The sequence below is a fragment of the Sciurus carolinensis genome, unplaced genomic scaffold (assembly GCF_902686445.1).
Source record: "Sciurus carolinensis unplaced genomic scaffold, mSciCar1.2, whole genome shotgun sequence".
Taxonomy (NCBI): domain Eukaryota; kingdom Metazoa; phylum Chordata; class Mammalia; order Rodentia; family Sciuridae; genus Sciurus; species Sciurus carolinensis.
Genome location: NW_025920143.1, coordinates 22672 through 43821, shown reverse-complemented (window position 1 = coordinate 43821; position 21150 = coordinate 22672). Strand labels below are relative to the sequence as shown.

At 42.4% G+C, this 21150-nt stretch overlaps 1 pseudogene; it reads right to left on the bottom strand.

Annotated features, from left to right (window-relative positions):
- LOC124974315 (tripartite motif-containing protein 44-like) overlaps positions 1-21128 on the bottom strand; it is a 35426-nt pseudogene extending 14298 nt beyond the window's left edge.
- Positions 21129-21150: the final 22 nt, after the last annotated feature.

Below are 21150 nucleotides of genomic sequence, written 5' to 3'. Positions count from 1 at the left end.
TCCAGATATTCCATTAGCCATGGATGCTGGGGTGCTTGCTTCATCAGAGCCAATCCCTTCCAAAAGAAACATACTTGGACAGCTAACACCACCCCAGGCAGGTTTGACCAAACCAGGAAGCCATGCCCTGAGAAGACCAAGGCAGGCCTGAGGGTGGGGTAGGTTTATTTTTCTGTGAACTTTGTGAAATAAAATACATAGGGAAAGTACCTGAAGTATATCTATGGAGGTTGATCAATTGTAACATGAAAGAGACTGACACCCACTTCCTCAATCAGGACCTGCAGCAATCCCAGCACCATGGAATCAAATACATATTCTCCTTGACCTTCTTGCTCCACCTCTAAGGTGGCTCTTTGCCTTGGCTTTTGTCATTTCGATGTCCTCACACCCCAAAGAGTAGTTTTGTCTCTCCTGGTTTTGAAGGTCTTAAGGATGGGAACATGCAGCACATTACATTCTTTCCACTTATTATTTTGTGAATCATAATCTGGTTGTATGTAGCCTGTTTGCTCACTGTTGCTGCATTAAATTCTGTTAATGAGGGTCTCATAAGATACACACACTTGTTCTGTTGATGGATAGTTATGCTGTTTCTGGCTTCTGTACTCTCCATGTCTTAGGTGAGGCTATTCTTCTGGAAGGTGTGCAGAGTCAGGGGGAGTTGGGAAGGGAAGGGAAGGGAGGAGAGGCGGACACAACTCTGAGCATGGGGACAGGGCAGGTGTGAGGGGCCTGGCCACAGAAATGAGAATGGACCTATGGTCACCATGAGGAAGGGGCACTGGAGAATTCCTATGATGATTGCTTCTGTCTGAGACTGGAAGGGTACACATTCCCCAAAATTGTTTGGCTGTTATGGGTACCCTGCCACCTCGGAACTGAGTTACCTGACTCCTGCACCCCTGTGGGTTATAAGCTACTTCTGTGTACATAGAGGAGCCAGGCAAGAGAGTTTATTGCAAAACACTGCCCATAGGGGACAGAGGGAACACTACCAACCAAATAGCAACTGTGTCTCCTTACCCACAATGGGCATAGATGATAACTTGGAATATGACACTGTGTGACTTTGAACTAGTTTCATTGCTTCTTTAGTTTTATGGTTCTCTATCTATAAAATGAGAAGATTTGATGTCCCAAGGTAATATCCAGTTTCATAAGTAGATACAGACATATGGTGCCAAAGTATGCCATCTTCAAAGATCTTTGGAATATTCTTCCTTGTTCCAGGAAAAGAGGTTTACTGGTTGTGGGTCTTTTCAGTTCCTTTAATGTCTGAAGTCACTTTTCATTTTCTAAGATGATGTGATGGAGCATTTCCTAGACTTTCTTGGTGAATATAAGGAATATACATTTGAGAGGCTGACTTTCAGGGGTTAGATTGGTGTAGACCCCAACGCAGAAAAACATGTGGCCAGAAGGAATGTTGAAGGCCCTTCTAGTATTTTGTAATTTTGTGATTTCATGTGTTTTATACTTTGTTTTTTTCCCCTTCCCTTCTCTGAGGTAGTCTACCAATTCCCTTAATGACCATGGCAGAGGTACAAACTGGGTGGTTTAAGACAACAGAGATAGTTGGTCTCACTTCCCTGGAGGCTGGAAGTCCATACAAAAGTGCCAGGAGAGCCACACTCCCTGTGAAAGCCTCAGGGCAGTCTGTTCCAGGCCTTCCTCCCACCTTCTGGAGTTGTCCATTGAACCTCACATGGCTTATAGCCCTGTCACTCCTGCTTCTGCCTGTATTGTCACATGGCATTTTCTCTGAGACCTCTGCCAGTGTGGTCTCATTGTAACTAAATAAATGTCTATTTTGTTTAAGCCTGAGAAAAGAAGTGTATTTTATGCCCTAATAATAGATGTATGTATTCACTATTTCCCCTTAGATAAGTTGTAACTTTTGGGAAGTAAAACTTTAAGTATATTTTAGTGTACCTGAGGGGAAATTTTTAAACTCTGGTCTGATTTCCATTGAGCCAGACTGGTGTCTCCAAAATCTCAATCACCCCAGGCAGGTCACAATGAAAACAACCTCTTTTAAGTTACAAAACTATCCTGCCAACCCAGTGGAGCTTTGCAAGGATTTTGTAGCTGCCTTACAGTGAATTAAAGGCAAAAAGAACAGATAATAAGGCCCCACTCCTTGACCCAGAGGTGTCATATCCAGTGCCCCCACCAGCCCCATTCCATCTGTTCACAGCTTTTTCATTAAAATAATTATTGGTACTATGTGATTATTGATATGATGGCTGTCAATTAGTGCCCACTTGCCATATCCTTTGCCACATTACAGTGTCAATATAAGAAGCAATTTTAGTTCCAATTATATAATCAGTGAAACTGAGATTCACAGAGATTAACTAGGATTCTCCAGGTCACAGAGTTCTAAGCAAAACTAGATATCCTAAATTTTCTAATGCTAGAGCTCTGCCTCCATTATAGAGAAATATAACCCAGGAAGGGTTGGGCAGACCAGTTTCACTGCCCCAATCCACTTCCAGGAAAGATGCAACCACCCCTGACTTGTTGCACTTGGGTCTCTCCTAAGACAGAGCTGTTTGTCCCTGACTACCTGCCTCCTTGCCTCCTGGACTTCTTTCAAAAAAAATAATGTTCTCACTTTGGACATCACTGAGTGTGTTGAGAAGGGCCTGTGGTCTCTCATATGTCTTTAAACAAGAAAAGTCAAGTCCAAAGTCTTTATCTTTCTGGTCTCCAGATATTGGTGGACCCCACCCAGCTTGCTGGGCTTGGTCCCAAGCTTTGCTCATGTAGTTCTCAAACCAGCCCTTCCCCATAAAGCCCAAACCTGGGGTACCTTTTTGGAGATGAACCTTGAACTGACTCTAACTCCACATGCTACTTCTCCCAATCTTGTGACACAGGAAGGACCCCACCTCAACTTCCTTCAGGAAAACTGAGCTCCCCACAATGACACTGTAGCCACACCCCACCTCTGCTCATCTTACATCTCAGCTGGCTCTCAGTCTCTAATTCTTTCCAACTAACCTATATAATCTAATCATGTACCTGAAGTAAAAAGGGAATCTCATATGTGCTCTTAATAACTCTCGCATACTGTATAAGAGGGAATTCCACTTCCTAACCACCCCCCACAGCTTTCAAATGGTTCTCAATTAGTTCCACATTCCTGGTGCAAGATGTAAAACTTCTCTTTCTATCCTCACCTGGTGCTGCCTTTTCAAATGACTGTGTATGCAAATCGCAGATTCCAGATTCTAGGAAGCATTTTATCTTCATCTCTGCTTCTAATTGTTAAATTGGAGTCTCCTTGGTTAGCCCTACAGCTAAATGTCAGGATTTCACTTAAAATCCCGTAGTTGGTGCACTGAGCATATTGAACCTGGGAACCTTCAAGTGTGAGCATGTCAAAGTAAATGAATAAGAGATAAATGAGATAAATGAATCAGTCAATTCTTCCAGCCACGAGCTCAACTGCAGTGCAAGGAGGTGAGCTTCCCTCTGGTATTCACCAAGTTCGCTGTGCAATGTTGATCAAGTCACTGCCTCCGACTCCTCAGGCCACCATCCTTGAAGAGAGAAGGTGGCAATTCCCCTGCATTTCCAGGCATTTATTTCTCTTGTGAGTCCTAGATTGGAGGGGCATAGTTCATACCAAATCATCTCTTCCACTGACCCATGGGTATGGCCATACTTGTCAAAATAACAAGATGATGATTTGGTTATGGTTTAAGCGTGTCTTCCAAAATTTCACATGTTGGAGACTTCATCCTTAGTTTGACAATATTTTTTTTTTACAGGTGCAATAGCATTTCTTTTATTTTATTGTTAAACCTAGTCCTGCATACAACCAAGAATAATTAAATGTGATATTTTCATTTTTGTGAAATCAATGCAATTGGGCAAAAATAGATATTTAACACAAGTCTCTTTTTCAATATGTTATTTAGGAGATGAATTAAGTTAGTGTTCACAAAGAGATTAAAAATTATGGCTCTGTGTTAAATTTTTCTTTTGAAATATAGTCAATAACCTGCATATTTCTTGAGTATCCATTTCAGTATGGGTACTCATATTATCTAATATGAAATAGAGATTTAAATTGTTAATTCAAGTACATTAAGGGCATTTAGAAAACCAACCACATTTTTGCAGAGATATTCAGGGAGAAAGTTCAACAGAATTAATTTTTAATATAATCCAGAGAAATGTGATGGTGGATTCAGATTACAGGAATAACTTTCAAAAGTGAATGCTTTTAGTTTTCCTCAAAAACAGGAGTTAAGATATATTTTAAATAATCAAATGGTATCCTCTAAGTAGTTTTCAAAGAAAGTTGCTTCTCTCTTTTTTTAAAATTTTGATTCATTGTACACAAATGGGGGATGCTATTGTTTCTCTGGTTGTACACAGAGTAATACAATTTGCATAATCATAAATGTACATAGGGTAATGATGTTTACCTCTTTCTATTATCTTTCCATTCACCCACACCCTCCCCACCCCTCATACTCTCTACATAATCCATCCTTCCTCCATTCTTCCCATAGCCCCTTACCCTCTTATGTATCATCATTCACTTATCAGACAAATTATTTGGCCTTTGATTTTTTGGGATTGGCTTTTTTCACTTAGCATGGTATTCTCCAACTCCATTTACCTGCAATTGCCATAATTTTATTCTTCTTTATGGCTAAACAATGTTCCATTAGTTTGAGTATATTAAGAGGTAGTTGGGACCTTTAAGAGGTGGGGCCTACTAGCAATGTTTTAGGTCACTGAGGGCATGAGGGGTTGTCATGGAGTCCCCATCTTGCTCTGGCTTCCTGTCCCTCCATGTGTCCTTCTCACACGTGCTCCTGCCATGGTGCCATGTTCCATGATGTGACACAGTTGAGGGGGCCTCATTAGAGCTGGCACCATGCTGTTTGGACCTCCTGCTGATACCACCAGTTACCTTGACGAGTTCTGCTTCCTTAAATGTTGAAGTATAACACCTAAGAAGCACCAAGGCAAGTGCAGAGTAGAAAGTAAGAAGCTTTATTTATAGAATAGTAAAACAGACTTCTCCCAGGAGGAAGAACGGGGTCCAAAGGCAGAATCCATGGGGTGAAGAAGTTTCATTCCTTTTATACATCTAAAGTTTCATTTGTTCTCCTGCATTCTTCTCCCTTACCTTGTTCTTTCCCCCAATCCTGCGTATGTGACTGGGAGATGCTGGTGTGACCAGAAGGTGAGGAGCAGGTGCGTTGGAAGGGCCAAGGGGGAGTGCTGGGCAGGAAGGGAGCAACAGCCCAGGGGGCATTAATTAGCAGCTTCCTGTCTGTTTAGGGGTTGCTTCATTAACAACCTTCCAGGGAAGGTAGTATAGGCAGGTAATCTTGGTAATCAAAGTGATCTGTAGACATGAACATTCCAATTTCACAAGGGCAGTCTCCAACTTCCCGGACACAAATCAGCCTCCATTTTCTCCATGCAATTTGGTCATCTATCTGAACTGCCTGTTTTTAATTCTGGCTTCACTGCCTTGAAAATTTTGAGTATCATAAATCCCTTTTCTTTATAAAGAACTCAGTCACAGTTAATTCATTATAGTAATGGAAATTGAGACAATACAAATAACATGCAACACTTAAAACATTTCCTTTAATTTATAAAGTCTGCATGAAAAGTGACAGCAAAGAGTATGGTGGACAGGAAGAAAGGCATGCAGTTAATTAATGTATTAATTTTTACCTTCAAAATATCCATGGTGCCTGATCTTTCACAGATTCAGTGCATGGCAACAATAAGAAAAGGTAAGCTGAATGAAGTTCTGGGCTTACCCCATTCAATTTCATTTCATTTCCTCTCAGCTACACTGCTTTGCCTTGTGTTCTTCCAGCATACCTCTTAATCCTGCCTTAATGTGTTCTTACACTTGTCATCCCTTTATCAGAATGTTCTCCCCAATGATCCTTGGGTTTCTCTTAGAGCTCAACTCAAATGACTTCTAGTAGCTACCATCCTCTATCAGCCCTGCCTCACCTGTGCTTCCATTTTCCTGATGTGTCTTGTCCACAGTACATGTCTCCACATGAAACCATGTTGGTTCTCTGATGGTTTACTTATGCATCAACAGGACCCTTTTCTCCAACTAGACTGAGCTCCTTGGAGTCAGAGCCCTTAAGTTTCATATCTCCATGTTTTTTCAAGATCTACGATGGCGCCTGATATATAAAAGCAGTTGAAAATATAGATGCATGAATACATTCATCATCAAATGAGTTGTAGAGTGACATTCTCCTCTAGCTAAATCTTTCAAACTCATCTTTAATTGTTCCCTGCAATTTTATCAACACTCCACCATGTATATCCTTCTAGGACAGTGTATTTCAAATGTGTTACAAACACACAATCCTTTGTTCAAAGAAAGCCTAATATATAAAGTTATTAACATGAAGATGTGGGTGCTGGTAGTTGACCTAAGGCTGCAGGGTCCATAGACCAACCCATCAGTCCACCTTTATGCTGCCCCTTTATGCTGGCATATTTGTAGAATACCTGGAATAAATTTTGATATTTGGGTTTGGAGTAAACTTTTTTTTGCATATTTTTGTGCATTATAGTTGTACCTAATGATGGGATTTGTTGCTCTGTGTTCATATGTGCACACAACTTAATAATATAATTTGGCCATTATCACACTCCAACTCCCCACTTGGTCCTTTTCCTCTACTGATTGTTTTTTTTCCCTCTCCCTTTGGTTTTCATGAAATCCCCCACCCAAGTTTCTTTTCCTTTTTCCTCTCCAGCTTCCACATATGAGAGAAAACATGACCCTTGACCATCTAATTTTGACTTATTTTACTTAACATAATGATCTCTAGTTTTATCCATTTTCCTGCAAATGCCATAATTTCATTTTTCTTTATGACTGAATAAAATGCTATTGTGTATATGTACCATGTTTTCTTTATCCATTCATCTGTTGATGGACACCTAGGCTGGTTTCCATAGTTTGGCTGTTGTAAATTGTACAGCTATAAACATGAGTATGTGGGTATCAATGGAGTATGCTCACTTTAATACTTTAGGATAAATACCCAGGAGCCATATAGCTAGATCCTATGGTGGTTCCATGCCTAGTCTTTTGAGAAAACTCCATGCTGATTTCCATAGTGGTAATAAGACTGTATAACCCAACCAACAATGTAAAAGTGTTCCTTATCCACATCCTCCCCAGCATTTATTATTTGTATTCCTGATTACTGCCATTTTAGCTGGTGTGAGATAAAATTTGAGTGTAGTTTTGATTGGTATATCCCTAATTACTCATGATGTTGAACATTTTTTTAATATATTTGTTGACCATTTATATTTCTTCTTTTGAGAAGTTTCTCTTTAGTTACTTGCCCATTTCTTAATTGGGTTACTTGAGCTTAAGGTATTAGGGTTTTTGAACTCTTTACATATTCTTAGGTATTAATCCTCTGTTGGAAGAAGGGAAAAGAATTTCTACCATTCTGGAGGTTCTCTTCACATTCATGAAATACTAGTAAATATGCCATGAATGTAAAAGGAGCATCAATGAAGCCAATTAAAGATACATTTAATTTTTTAAATAAAATGTATATAAAACCATGCATCTCAAAAATCATGCTAATTCCTAGGGTACAGAGGAGAATAAGCATGGAACAGTTCCTGGCCTCAAGGGCCTTGCAATCTAGGGATTAAAGGAAATTTTCACAGAATAAAGAACATGAATGGAATTCTGTCCTCGTGGAGCTACTGGCTCATATACACTTGGAACATGTGAATGCTTTGCCCAAAGTTCCAGAGTGTGCCACGGGTCTGGTGTCCCACAAATCAGTCTTTGGGAAATACTTGTTTCCCAAGACCAGGTGCCATGAGCATCAAGAGGGAAGGAAGTCTACACCATTGCCAATTTCCAAAGCATTCCAACATAAAAATGTGTATAACCCTGGGTGGCCCCATCCATTTGGTCTCTGATGATTCCTGAGGCATAGTGAGATTTCCTGAGTCTTCAGTCATCCCCTTGTAGTCATTTGGGTCACCCTTGTAGTTGGAGAGTGTGAACTCAGTGTCTCATTGGACAGCTGCAAGAGGATCCTGTTCTTCCCACACATCTGTTTGAGGCTCTGTCTTGCACAGTTGCTCTTGCAGTCATTCATAGAGAATGAGTATTTATAGAGACTTGGCCATCAGAAAGCCCAGACAGAAAAATCCAACCAAAGGAGAAGTCCCTTTTGCCTGTCTCCTCCTGAGAATAGAACTAGCTGCTCCTTCCCATGTGTTTCCAGATCACCACACAGACAAACACCTGTGGCATTTCCAACAGTGGTTGCTATTCATGACAACAAGTTGGTGTTTCCTATTCTGTTCCAGGCACCTTACAAAGTACTTTCCATATAGAAATGCTTCTCCTGCAAACACATAGAGACATTATTAGTTATTGTCCCAATTCCCCCCTTTTTTTTGGTACTGGGAACTGAATCCAAGGGTACTTAACCACTGAGCCACATCCCTAGCGCTGAGTTGCTAAGTGCCTTACAAAGTTGCTGAGGCTGGCTTTGAACTCTCAATCCTCCTGCCTCAGCCTCCCAAGTCACTTGGATTACAGACATTTACCACCATGCCTGGCCCTATTCCAATTTTAAAGAGCAGGACACTGAGGCTCAGAAATACTAAATGACTTCCCTAGGCAACATGATGAGCAGGCAGGATATCAGATCTTGAACTGAACTCAGTTTCACTCCCAAGTCTTCACTCTGTCATCAGTATTTCCCAATTAATGGTCTAAGATTCCATCACCCCCAGCTTGTCAACTTCTTGAGTGACATCTTTGAGTTTTGGACATCATAAAACTACATGGCACCCAGTGTGAGCTTAGCAAATGCTAGGTGAACAAACTCTAAGAAGTAGCGTGGTATGAAGAGTCTTGAGCTAGAAAACAAGACCACTGGTCCTTCTTCAGGATCTGCAATGATTTCACAATGTGACTTTGAACAAGCTCTTTCTTCCTCTCTGAACCTTTGTCTTTCCATCTGCAAAATCGAAGAGGTGATTTTCAGTACAATGCTTCCCTTGGGTCCAAGAGGACAGTGGGAAATTTTGCCACATAATTCAAAAAACAGTATTCCAAGAGAAAGAGGTCATCTTGTCTACCATCTGTTTCCTGAGTACTGAACACAGTGTCAGATATAGTCATGTTCAATCAGCTCAGAGAGATGCTGGAACCAGATGATGGAACCCCATCCTTGGTGCTGGACTGCAGGAGGCAGATATGCCAAGAACCTGGAGAGGAGGACACTGGTGTCTTTTAAAGAAGCCCCCTATGGTGGTCATATGTATGTTTTAGGTTGAAGAAAACCAACGTTTCTCCCCAAAATGAGTAGTTGCCATTCAGGAGAAACTGAGGCAGGTTTGTATAAGAAGCAGGAAGCCTCCAGAGCAGAGGGAAAAGATAGCTCCGACCCTGTCTTCAACCTTCCCACACTGTCAGATGGTCTTTATTGGTTAGGGCACACTCTTCATGCTCTCTTTGGGTAGGACAGGTTCCAAAGTGCCTGGGGGAGTCAGACAGCAAGCAGAATGGGAAATGCTGTGCTGGGGTTGCAGTAGGCAGATTTATAGCCTCCCAAGATGTCCTTGTCCCAGTCTCTGGAAAGAGAATGTGCTACCTTATCTGGCAGGAGAGTGTTGGCAGATGTGGTAAAGGAGTCCAGGATGGGGAGATGGTCCTGGATTAACCAGGTGAGCAGTGACCTCAGGCAAGTCTTCAGGATTGGAGGACTGTCCCACTATGGACAGAGGAGCTGTGTCTACAGAAGTTCGGGGAGGAGGCAGAGCCAAAAAGATGGAGCCCCCAATTACTGCCTTGCAGATGGAGCGTGATGACAAAGGACAATATGTGGGGGTTTCTGGAGCCTGGAAAAGTCAAGTAGCTAGTTCTCCCCTGGATCCTCCAGGAAGGAGGCCAGTCCTGTAGATGCCTGTGATCAGCCTGACAAGATCCATGTTGAACTTTTTTTTGGTGCTGGGTATTGAACTCAGGGCCTTATACATGCAAGGCAAGCACTCTATCAACTGAGATATATCCCCAGTCCCATGTTGAACTTTTAACAGGTAAAACTTTTGTATTGTTTTAAGCTGCTAAACTTGAGGTTATTTTTTAAAGTACCAACAGATAATTAATGCTGGGGCTCAAGCCCATTGGAGAGGCATGCTGCTTGTTTTGTTTTTATTAGTTTCCTGGGAACCCCTTAAGAAAACAAGGTATCACAAAGCAGCAAGGATCAATTCTGTCATGGCTCTGAAGGACAGAAGACTGAAATAAGATACCAGCAGGGCTGTGCTGTCTCCAGTGAGTCCAGTGAGGCTGCCCCTCTCAGCCTCTGTTGTGGACATCCTTGGCAGTCCTGGGTTTGTAGACCGGCCACCCTTATCTCTTCCTTGATTGCCACATAGATTTCTTCCCATGCATCTTTGTTCACATCATCTTCCTCCCATGACTGTGTCTTCTGTTCTCTCCTCTCCCTGTAAGCATGACAGGCATGCTGGACCAAGGAGCCACCTTCGTGCAGCGTGACCTCATCTTAACCACCTACTTCTACAATGACCAATGACCCTATTTCCAAATGAGGTCACATTCCAAAGTTCCAAATAGGACAAATTTCTTGGAGGAGCTATCCAACCCGGTAAGAGTGGGGCAAGATGCCTTGAAGCACACCTTTGCAGAGGTGCCCCCAAAGAAGGCATTCTTGTTGCATGTGCCACTCAAAGGAAGCATTTCCAAAGAACAGCTGGGAGGAAGAATTGCAGGGCCCACAGCTGGGCAGTGTGGCTCTGTCCTCCCAAGGGGGCTCCCAGACTCCTGCTTTCAGCAGAGATATGCTTGTCCGTAATGACTATATTTAGCCATAATCATTATTTAGCTACCTTGTAGAATTTACTTAAGCAAAGAAAAGGTGGTGGTCATCCTCTGTGCAATTGCTCTCAGAGACAGGAGTAACAGGGTTCAGTCAGTGTTTTCCATAAAGGGCCAAATAGTAAACCTGTTTTATTTTATTTTATTTTTATTTTTTATTTGTTCTAATTCATTTTACATGTCAATAGTATGTGTTCATACATGTTGATAGAAGCTACAGAAATGAAGTGTAATTTCTTATTTTTCTGATTGTATATATTGTAGGATCACATCAGTCATACAGTCATACATATTCATGAGGTAATAATGTCTGTTTCACTCTAATATTCCTTCCCCCATACCCCTTCCCCTTTCTTCACTCCCTCCTACCTCACATAAAGTAACTCTACTCCTCCCTAGTGCCCCACACCTTATTTTGAATTAGCATACCCATGTCAGAGAAAACATTTGGCCTTTGGTGTTTAGGGTTTGGTTTATTTCTCTTAACATAATATTCTCCTACTTCATCCATTTACCAGCAACTTTTTTGTTTTTGTGGATTGTGTGCTGATGGCCACAGTCACCTGTGCACAGTCACCAGCCAAGCTCTGAGACAGGTAGGTGGCTGAACACTGAGGCTGTCTAGATCCTTCCAAGGGGGCAAATTTAGTAAATGCTGCTCCCATCAGCCATGGCTTTAATCCTGCATGTCTCTCAGGAAAGCTAAATTGCCTGTTACAGAAACACTACATTAAATGGGCAATGTTAATTGAGACACACACACACAAAACCCAGGCCTTATTTATTTCTTTGTTATGAATTCTTCTTATCTCCCTATCCCATCTGTTTGGATGGGTGGTTTGTTTCACTCCTACCTGACTGGAGTCTCTCTTTACAGAGTCCCCTTAGGAAGCAGAATGGCTCTTACCTGAAGCCTACACCTGTGGTTTTCAATGGAACCTCTGACATGGCCTGACTGTCCCTCCTCAGGTCCTCATATCTGCAGCTGTGTGTTTGGGGGATGGTGTTCCTGACACACAATATATGGGATTTAGGTACCACTTGACTGATCTCAGGTGTAAGCCTGCAGCTCAGATCTGAAGGGCCAAAACCTGGGGGACAAGGAAACCTGTGTTTGTCTGAGGGACAGATCCATGTAGTTCTTTCATCAGTGACAGGACACACCCAGAGTAGGGGGAGAGACCACGCTTCTTATGTGGCTTGATTGACTGCTTCCTGCACCATTTCCGTTATTGGGCATGTTTGGGCCCTTGTGTTTCTAATGAAACATGCTGGGGACTTGCATGAATTCAAGGTGGTGCTCTGTCTTGTCTGCCTGCTTGCTGCCAGGTGAGGCACACTAGGAGTAGCCCTGGACATAAGGACACTCTGTCACCTGCAGGCATTTTTCCTTCACCCCTTGCAAGCTCTCCCTACTGACAGCTCTGCCCCAGCCCCAGTTCAAGACTGTCAAGATGGCTCAGAACTGAAGTGAGGACCCAAGCAATGCTGCGGCACTAGCCACCAAGTCCTATTCTAGCCATGTGCCTGGGCCACAGGTGCTGCCCACATATTCACTTGTGGTACCAGTGCAACTTCATTTCTTTTGTGAAGTACGTTATGAAGTGTGGAGTCAGATTCAACTGCATAAATAGTCTCTTCAGCAGAGGGGCAGAAGCTCCTGTAGATGGCAGAACCACATGGATCTTAGGATAGCAGCAGGAGCCATCAATAGCATCACACTGGGGATGTAAATATTTTAAAGACTTGTCATATAAATTTTTTGCTTGCCAATAGAGAGAGAGGAGGAAAATAATCTTGCTATAATATCCTCGCCCACAGTTGTAACCATACTATTTTATCTTTGCTAAGTACACAATTTTGTAGTGAGGGACTGCTACACAAGTAGCATTCAAGTTCAAATGAAACCAATTATCCTTGATACTTTTCAAAAAGGAGAGGGTGTAACAAGTGTTTGCAAACTCTATAGAGTGAAATGCATGTAGGCACAAAATGAACCTCCCATGAAAATTAACTCATAATAGTCCATAGCTGACATTTGAGAAAACTAAAAATATTCCAGAAGGAAACAGTATCAAACTATCACTATTTGCCAATGATATGATTCTATATTTGGAAGATCTAAAAAATTCCACCCCAAATCTTCTAGAACTAATAAGTGAATTCAGCAAAGTATCAGGATATATAATCAATACCCATAAATTAAACACTTTTCTATACATTCTGTACCTGCTGCAGAAAGGTAGAGATGGTGTCAGGTTATGACTTTGACCCCACTTTGAAGGAACTCAGCAAATATTTGAGGAATGAATGAATGAATATTCAGTACCTGTTTCTCAGTGTTCTCCACAATGAGTACATTGTTGTCTTTGTTTTATCCACCATCCCATAGTGCCAGACTATAAATCAGCATCCACTTATTATAAACATTAAGCCTTTGTTTTTTAGTGATTGGCTTACTTTGCTTAGCATGATATTCTCTAGTTCCATCCATTTACCTTCAAATGCCATAATTTCATTCTTCTTTATGGCTGAGTAATATTCCACTGTGTATATGTACCACATTTTCTTTATCCATTTATGTGTTGAACGGCATCTAGGTTGGTTGCCCATAATTTAGTTATTGTGAATTGAGATGCTATAAACATGGATTTGGCAGCATCACTGTAGTATACTAATTTTAAGTCCTTTGGGTATAAAGAGAGGAGTGGGATAGGTGGCTCAAATGGAGGTTTCATTCCAAGTTTTCTGAGGAATCTCCATAGTACTTTCCATAACAGTTGCACCAATCTGCAGTCCCACCAGCATTGTATGAGTGTACCTTTCCCCCCACATTCTCACCAATTATTCCTTATATTCTTAATAATTGTCATTCAGACTAGAGTGAGATGAAATCTTAAATAGTTTTGATTTGCACTTCTCTAGAAGTGCTAGAGGTGTCGAACACTTTTTCATATACATGTGGATTGATTGTACTTCTTCTTCTGTAAAGTGTCTCTTCAGTTTCTTAGCCCATTTCTTGGTTGGGTTATTTGGTTTTTTGTTGTTAAGATTTTTGTCTTCTTTAAGGACTGTATAGAGGTAAAAGAGGGGTGGGAGGGGTGGGGGGAAGGGAAAAATAATGAATCAAACATCATTGCCCTATGTAAATTTATGATTACACAAATGGTATGCCTTGACTCCATGTACAAATAGAGAAACAACATGTATCCCATTTGTATACAATAATAAAAAAAAAGATTTTTGTCTTCTTTATATATCCTGGAGATTAGTGCTGCTTCTGAGGTATGTGTGGGGTAAAGATTTTCTCCAATTCTGTAGACTCTCTCTTAACATTACTGATTTTTCCTTTGCTGAGAAGTCTTTAAGTTTGAATCTATCACATTTGTTGACTCTTAATTTTACTTCTTTCACTTCAGGAGTTTTGTTAAGGAAGTCAGGTCCTAAGACAACATGATGAAGATTTGGGCCTATCAATGTAAATTCCTGTCAATGTAAATTTTTTCTTCTATTAGGTGCAGGGTCTCTGTTCTAGTGCCTAAGTCTTTGATCCACTTTGAGTTGACTCTTGTGCAGGGTGAGAGATAGGTGTTTAATTTCATTTTCCTGCATATGTGTTTTCAGTTTTCCCAGCACCATTTGTCGAATAGGTTATCTTTTCTCTAATGTATATTTTTGGTACCTTTGTCTAATACAAGATAACCATATTTATGTGGGTTTGTCTCTGTGTCTTCAATTTTGTACCATTGGTGTACATGTCTATTTTGGTGCCAATACCATGTTGTTGTTACTATTGCTCTATAATATATTTTAACATCTGGTATTGTGATGCCTTCCACTGCATCCTTCTTGCTAAGGATTGTTTTGGTTATTCTGTGTCTCTTATTTTTACAAATAAATTTCATGATTGCTCTTTCTATTTCTGTGAAGAATATCATTGGGAATTTACTAGAAACTGCATTGAATATGTACAACACTTTTAGTTGTATAGCCCTTTTGACAATATTAATTCTGCCTATCCAAGATCATGGGTGATCCTTCCATCTTCTAAGACTTTCTTTCTTTCTTTAGTGTTCTGTAGTTTTCATTGTAGAAAACTTTCACCTCTTTTGTTAGATTGGTTCCCAAGTATTTTTTGAGGCTATTGTGAATGGGGTAGTTCTCCTAATTTCTCTTTCAATGGATTTATCCCTTTATATAGAAATGCATTTGATTTATGGTTATTGATTTTATATCCTGCTCCTTTGCTAAATTCATTTGTAAATTCTAGATCTTTTCTGGTGGGATTTTTCTCTTTGGATCTTCTAAATATAGAATCATGTTAACAGCAAATAGTGATGTATGAGCTTTTCTTTTCCTTCTTGTATCCCTTTAATTTCTTTCATCTCATTGCTCTGAGGAGAGTTTCAAGAATGATGTTGACTACAAGTAGAGAAACAGGCATCCCTGTCTTGTTCCAGTTTTTAGAGCAAATGCTTTCAGTTTTTCTGCATTTAGAATGATGTTGACATTGGGCTAAAAGATAGCTTTTACAATGTTGAGGTATGTTTGTACTATCCCTAGTTTTTTCTAGTGTTTTGAGCATCAAGAGGTGTTGTATTTTTTCAAGTGCTTTCTCTGCATCTATTGAGATGATCATATGATTCTTGTCTTTAAGCCTATTGGTGTAATGAATGTTTATTGATTTCCTTACACACATGCCCCATGGTGAAGTGAAGTGAGGCCATCAGGAGCCTGCATATAGTCCCCAGCCAAGTTGGGGAAAGAAAAACCATGTGCCGTGGGTTTGGGACCAGACTCCAAGGGTACAGTGTCCTCTAATGCTCCAGAAACCTGACCCCAAGCAAATCTGTCCCCCCCAAAATTAAGCCTTTGTGTAAAAATCCACCCTCTCTCTGGGCATCTCACAGGAAGAGTGTTCACTGCTTGCTTAAAGGATGCATTCTGGTTTTCCAGAGATCTGCTGGACTGTTCTGGTAGGTGATATAGGTTAGCATGGGTGTTTGTGCTGTGGAGAATCTCTGAGGCATTGGCATTGAGGTCAAGGAGGCCCTCCAGGGTCTTCATGCCCCACACCACCTGTGCTGGGCTCTGCCACAGACTGGACCCCACGCTAGGCTTTGTGAGGGCCAGAGATGGACCCTGACTCCACACCTGACCATCCATCCAGGGGCAAAGATGAGCAGGCTGCATGGTCCTCAGGGCTCCAAACTTAGGTTGCTCACCTACCAGCATGGGAGGTTTACAGAAAAGAGAAAGCTCATGATGGACAGAGGCATTTAGGCCTTCTCTAGAAAAGAAGTCTGGCCTTAGAGGGAGGCATCAGTCCCACGTGTCCAGTCAGGGTTCCACATGATGGGCTAGGTCTGATGGAGTGGGGGCTCCATCTGGAAAAAAGCATGGGCACACGTGTTTCTGTGGAGAGGAGGGTCACTGGTTTGGACAGAGCCAGCTACTCTTACATAGTGGCACAAGTACGATCTAAAAGATGACCATGGTGTGGATACCATGCTGCTGCACTGGGTGTGGATGGTCCCTGGGGACTCTTGCAGTTGAGGACCAGCTGGGGTGCTGACTTTCAGATTGATCTGACAATGTCTGGTTTTACCTTAAGGTCACCTCTGTTTCTCTTTTACTGTTTCCTCCTCCTTGATCTCTTCCTCTGTCACCCTCACCCACCCCAATCCTTAGTCATTCCTTGACTCCTCTCAAGTGTCACTCTCTCTGAGAAGACAGGAAGGGCCTCCTTAACCATGTGACACTGTCCTTGCTACATGGCCCCTCTGCGTAGGACACTTAGCAGTTCCTGGCTTATGGCCACTTTCTACATTTGGCTCCCACTAGAGCTGGAAGCTGCTGAAGACTTGGTGTGGTAGGCTCTCTTGTGTCATCCAGCACTCTGCAGGCCACTCAGAGGTCCAGGAGGATGCTGAACTCCATTCTTGGCTAAGTGGGTTGCATACCTCACCACTGCTGCTCAGAGACCAGGAGCTCACTCAGAAGAATTTTCCCACAGGGGCATCCAATGGCTCAGGTTGGTGACTGGGGTGAAGGTTTTCATCCTGAGGAGGGAGAACCAGCAGGTGGTTCACTCTTCAATTGAGCAAAAGTCTGACACCAGGAAGAGGCCGAGGCACCCTCCTTTCGCCCTCCACGCCTGAGAGCAATATGACTTCCTGGAGCAGAAGAAAAACCCAAGCCCAAGATCTTTTTGTTGATCAAAGAAATTATGAGACTCCTTAAATTCCTCTTTCCATCAAGGTGAATGTGTTCAGTGCTGGGTCTTTCCCATTACTGTCAGCGTAGCAGGCAACCTGCCCACCTGATTTGCTTGAGTTGGAAGACTGCAGAGGGTAGGGTGGGCCTCCCCCCAACTCACTCACTGCTGCCCTGCCCCCACTCACTCACAGCTGCCCCCAGGGTTGGATGGAGAGAGGTAAGGAAACAGTACTGAGTCATGGTTAGGTAGCTGGCTTTGGGGACGCTGGGTCTAGCAGATGGTTAAAATGGAGGCTTGAATTTGTGGCCCTACTGGGAGATGTACTTTGCTCTGAGCCCTTGGCATCTGGTTCAGTTCCCCTGGCCTCTGCAGAAGGCAGTGTTAGAACCTGAGATGGGCCACATTTGGCCCACAGGAGAAACTGTTGCATTCCTGACACCAAGAAACTCTGCCAGCAGAGACCAGTCCCTCTGCAACTTGGCATCGTGGTACAGCAGGCACAGGGTGGCCAGTGAGGCTAATTGCAGGGTCAGGTTCAGTCCTTTAAGGCCCTCTCCTGACTCCAGGGTGCACTCCAAACTTTCTGAATGATACCCCATGAAAACACCTCCCTGCCAGCATGGAGTGGGAGGTGGGGCCCCTCCTTCATCTCCCAAAGAAGCGGAAGTGGGGTGGCCCTGTACAGTGGTGACTCTCCACATAAAGATTATCAGTCTCCTCTCTCCCTCCTCTCTGATCCTGGACTGGGTGGGGAACCAGCATCCCCGGGACAGCACACAGTCATTTCCTGGACACCTGTACATAGGAAAGTGAGGCAGGTCACCTGGCCCTTGGTATTAATAGTTACCATGATGATACATACCTCCATTTGGAAGGTGTTCTGATGTCCTGTTGCCTGTGCACACACACGTACACCTGCACATCTCAGGCAGGCTGTGTGCTCACACAGTGATAGTAGTGCTCTCTTTGTGGGGAGAAGGGGTGTCCACATTCTCACTTGCTCACCTTCTAAATGAGTTTAATACATTTACCACAGAATTAAAAGAAAATAAAGAAGACTAATTGGCCATCCTATCATCTAGACTTTGGTATTTTCACCAAGAAAAGCACATATTTGCTGCTAAATATTGGTATAGGAGAAACTTCCATTAAGTACTTTTAGCAACTGCAAAGTGACAACTTTTGTTTACATAGTCTACCCCTTCATTGGACTTTATCACAGGCTATCATTTGGTGGTCAAGTCTGGGTAGCTGGGATGACTTTCTTCATTGGATATATCTGTATATATGTGTGTATGTGCATTGAATTCTCATTAGATCTGCACACATATTCACAGAACTGGAAAAGGACATTGTCCATGAAGTCCAGAAGTGTTTGCCAGATTCCAAGGCCCATGCTGTTCATTAATCCTGCCATTACCCACTTCTACATGTGAGGAGGAGGCTAGCTTTTCCTTTGCAAGTGTCTGGAAGGCATGGGATTCATCCCATCTCCCAGATTCCAGGGCCTGGCCTCTTTCTACCACAGAGCACCATCCATCTGGTTTGACTGGGCTATGTTTATGTGACTAAACCAAGATGATGTGGATAGTCTTGAGGGCCACATTGTCAGGAAGGGCACTCCAGAGTCAACACTTTTCCAAAAATATTGCAAAAACAAGACACCAAGCAGCAAGACCTTCCAATCAGTGACAGTCTTTCTGATTCCTGCATGCAGAGTATCAAGCTAGTAGAAGGGAGACCTCCTTATTTCTTTGATCAATGTGTTTACTGAAAGAACAGAAGCTAAGAAAAACCCCATGTTCCTCCTTTTAACATGTAAGTGCAGACTAGATAATTGCAGAACATGAGGTAGACTGGGTACTCAAAACATTTCTGAGGAGGCCACTGCTGCAGATGCCCAGAAGTGTAGTCTCTGGGTGCCACTGCTGCTCATGCTGCCATGGATGCTGGGAGGTCTTTTCCACTGTTGCCTCTCCCATGTGCACCACTACCATCAGCCAGAGGTTTTCTCTTGGGACACAGCTGCCACTGACACCACTGCCGCAGGTGCTCGGAGGCCTTTTCTCCAGGTGCTGCTGCTGCTCTTGTCTCAGACACCATCGTCTGGAGGTCTACTGCTCTCCATGCTGCCTTGGATGCGTGGTTGCCACCTACACTGCTGCTGCTACTGCTGACACTGCCACATTAAAAAATAGAAGAAGAAAGAAAACCCAAATTACTAAAATAATTGATTTAAGAAAGGAAGTATCACAGTGGACATAAATAAAATGCAGAAGATAATTAGAAAATATTATGAAAATTTGTACTCTAATAAAATAGAAAATTTTGAAGACATTGACAAATTTCTAGAGACATATGTTCTACCTAAACTAAACGAGGAGGTCATACACAATTTAAATAGAACAATTTCAAGTAATGAAATAGAAAATGCTATTAAAATTTACTAATTAAGAAAAGCCCAGGACTAGATGAATTCTCAGCGAAGTTCAACAGGACCTTCAAAGAAGAATTATCACCAATACTCCTCAAATTATTCCATGAAATAGAAAAGGAGGGAACCCTTCCAAACTCATACTATGAGACTAATATCACCCTGATACCAAAACCAAACAAAGACACATCAAGGAAAGAAAACTTTAGACCAATATCCCTGATGACCATAGATGCAAAAATTCTCAATAAAATTCTGGCAACTCCCATACAAAAACATATTAAAAAGATTATGCACCAAGATCAAGTGGGGTTCATCCCAGGGGTGCAGGGATAGTTCAAGATATGGAAATGAATAAATGTAATTCATCATATCAGTAGACTTGAAAGCAAGTATCATATGATTATCTGAATAGAAGCAGAAAAAGCATTTGACAAAATACAGTACCTCTTCATGTTCAAAACACTAGAAAAACTAGATACCAAGAACATACCTCAAAATCATAAAAGCCATATATGCTAAACCCAAGGCCAACATATTTCTATTTAATTTTTTAACATTATTTGCTCTAATTAGTTGTACATGACAGTAGAATGCATATATATATGTTTTGATAGATCATACATAAACAGAGTGCAATCTCTCATTTTTCTGGTTACACATATTGCAGGTTCACATTGGTCATACAGTCATACATGTACATGAGGTAATAATGTCTCTTTCACTCTACTATCATTTCTGCACCCATCCCCCTTCTCTTCCCTTCACTTCCCTCTACCTAATATAAATTAACTCTATTCTTCCCTATCCCCACTATTACTGTGAATTAATTACTTTCCACATATCAGAGAAAACTTTCAGCCTTTGGGTTTTGGGGTTTGGATTATTTCACTTAGCATGATATTCTCAACATAATTCTAAATGGAGAAAATTTGAAGCATCCCTCTAAAAATTTGAACAAGACAAGGATGTCAGTGCCCCATAAATATGGAAAAGTATGTGTGAATTAAAATAAATCTTTAAGAAAGTGTGCTAACAAGTCCGAACATAACTGTTTTATTTTTCATGCTATTTTTGGGAGATCTCCAAAATGTTCTTTAAAACCCAAACACACTTGCTTTACTGGTTTGCATTAGTGCCTTCTGTACTTCCGGAGATAAAGGGCTCTGGTCTGGTCAACCCGCAGTTGGAGAGCAAGACATCTCTTCCCCAGGTCCTTCCTCCAACTCTTGGAATGAGGCGTGTGGGGCGGCTCCCGCCACCCTGAGCTCTTTCCCAGGAGCTGCCACCAGGGGTTGGAGCCAGGCCACTGCCCAGGCGCTCCCCGCTATCTGTGCGGGACGGAAGGAGGGGACCTGTCAACGGGATCAGACCTCCTTCCTCCACTTGGGAACCTTGAGTCGGGCCTCTGGGATGCAGAAACCCGCCCCACCAAGGCGCAGCGGGAGTCGGCGGGGTGGGGGCGACCTGGGGCGGGGCCGCCGCGAGGCTGGGCGGGACGGGGGCGGGGTGGGCCTGCGGCTCCTGGAACTGCCAACGATGGGCACCTGCGAACGTGCCATACCCGCGCTACCGCTGCTGCTG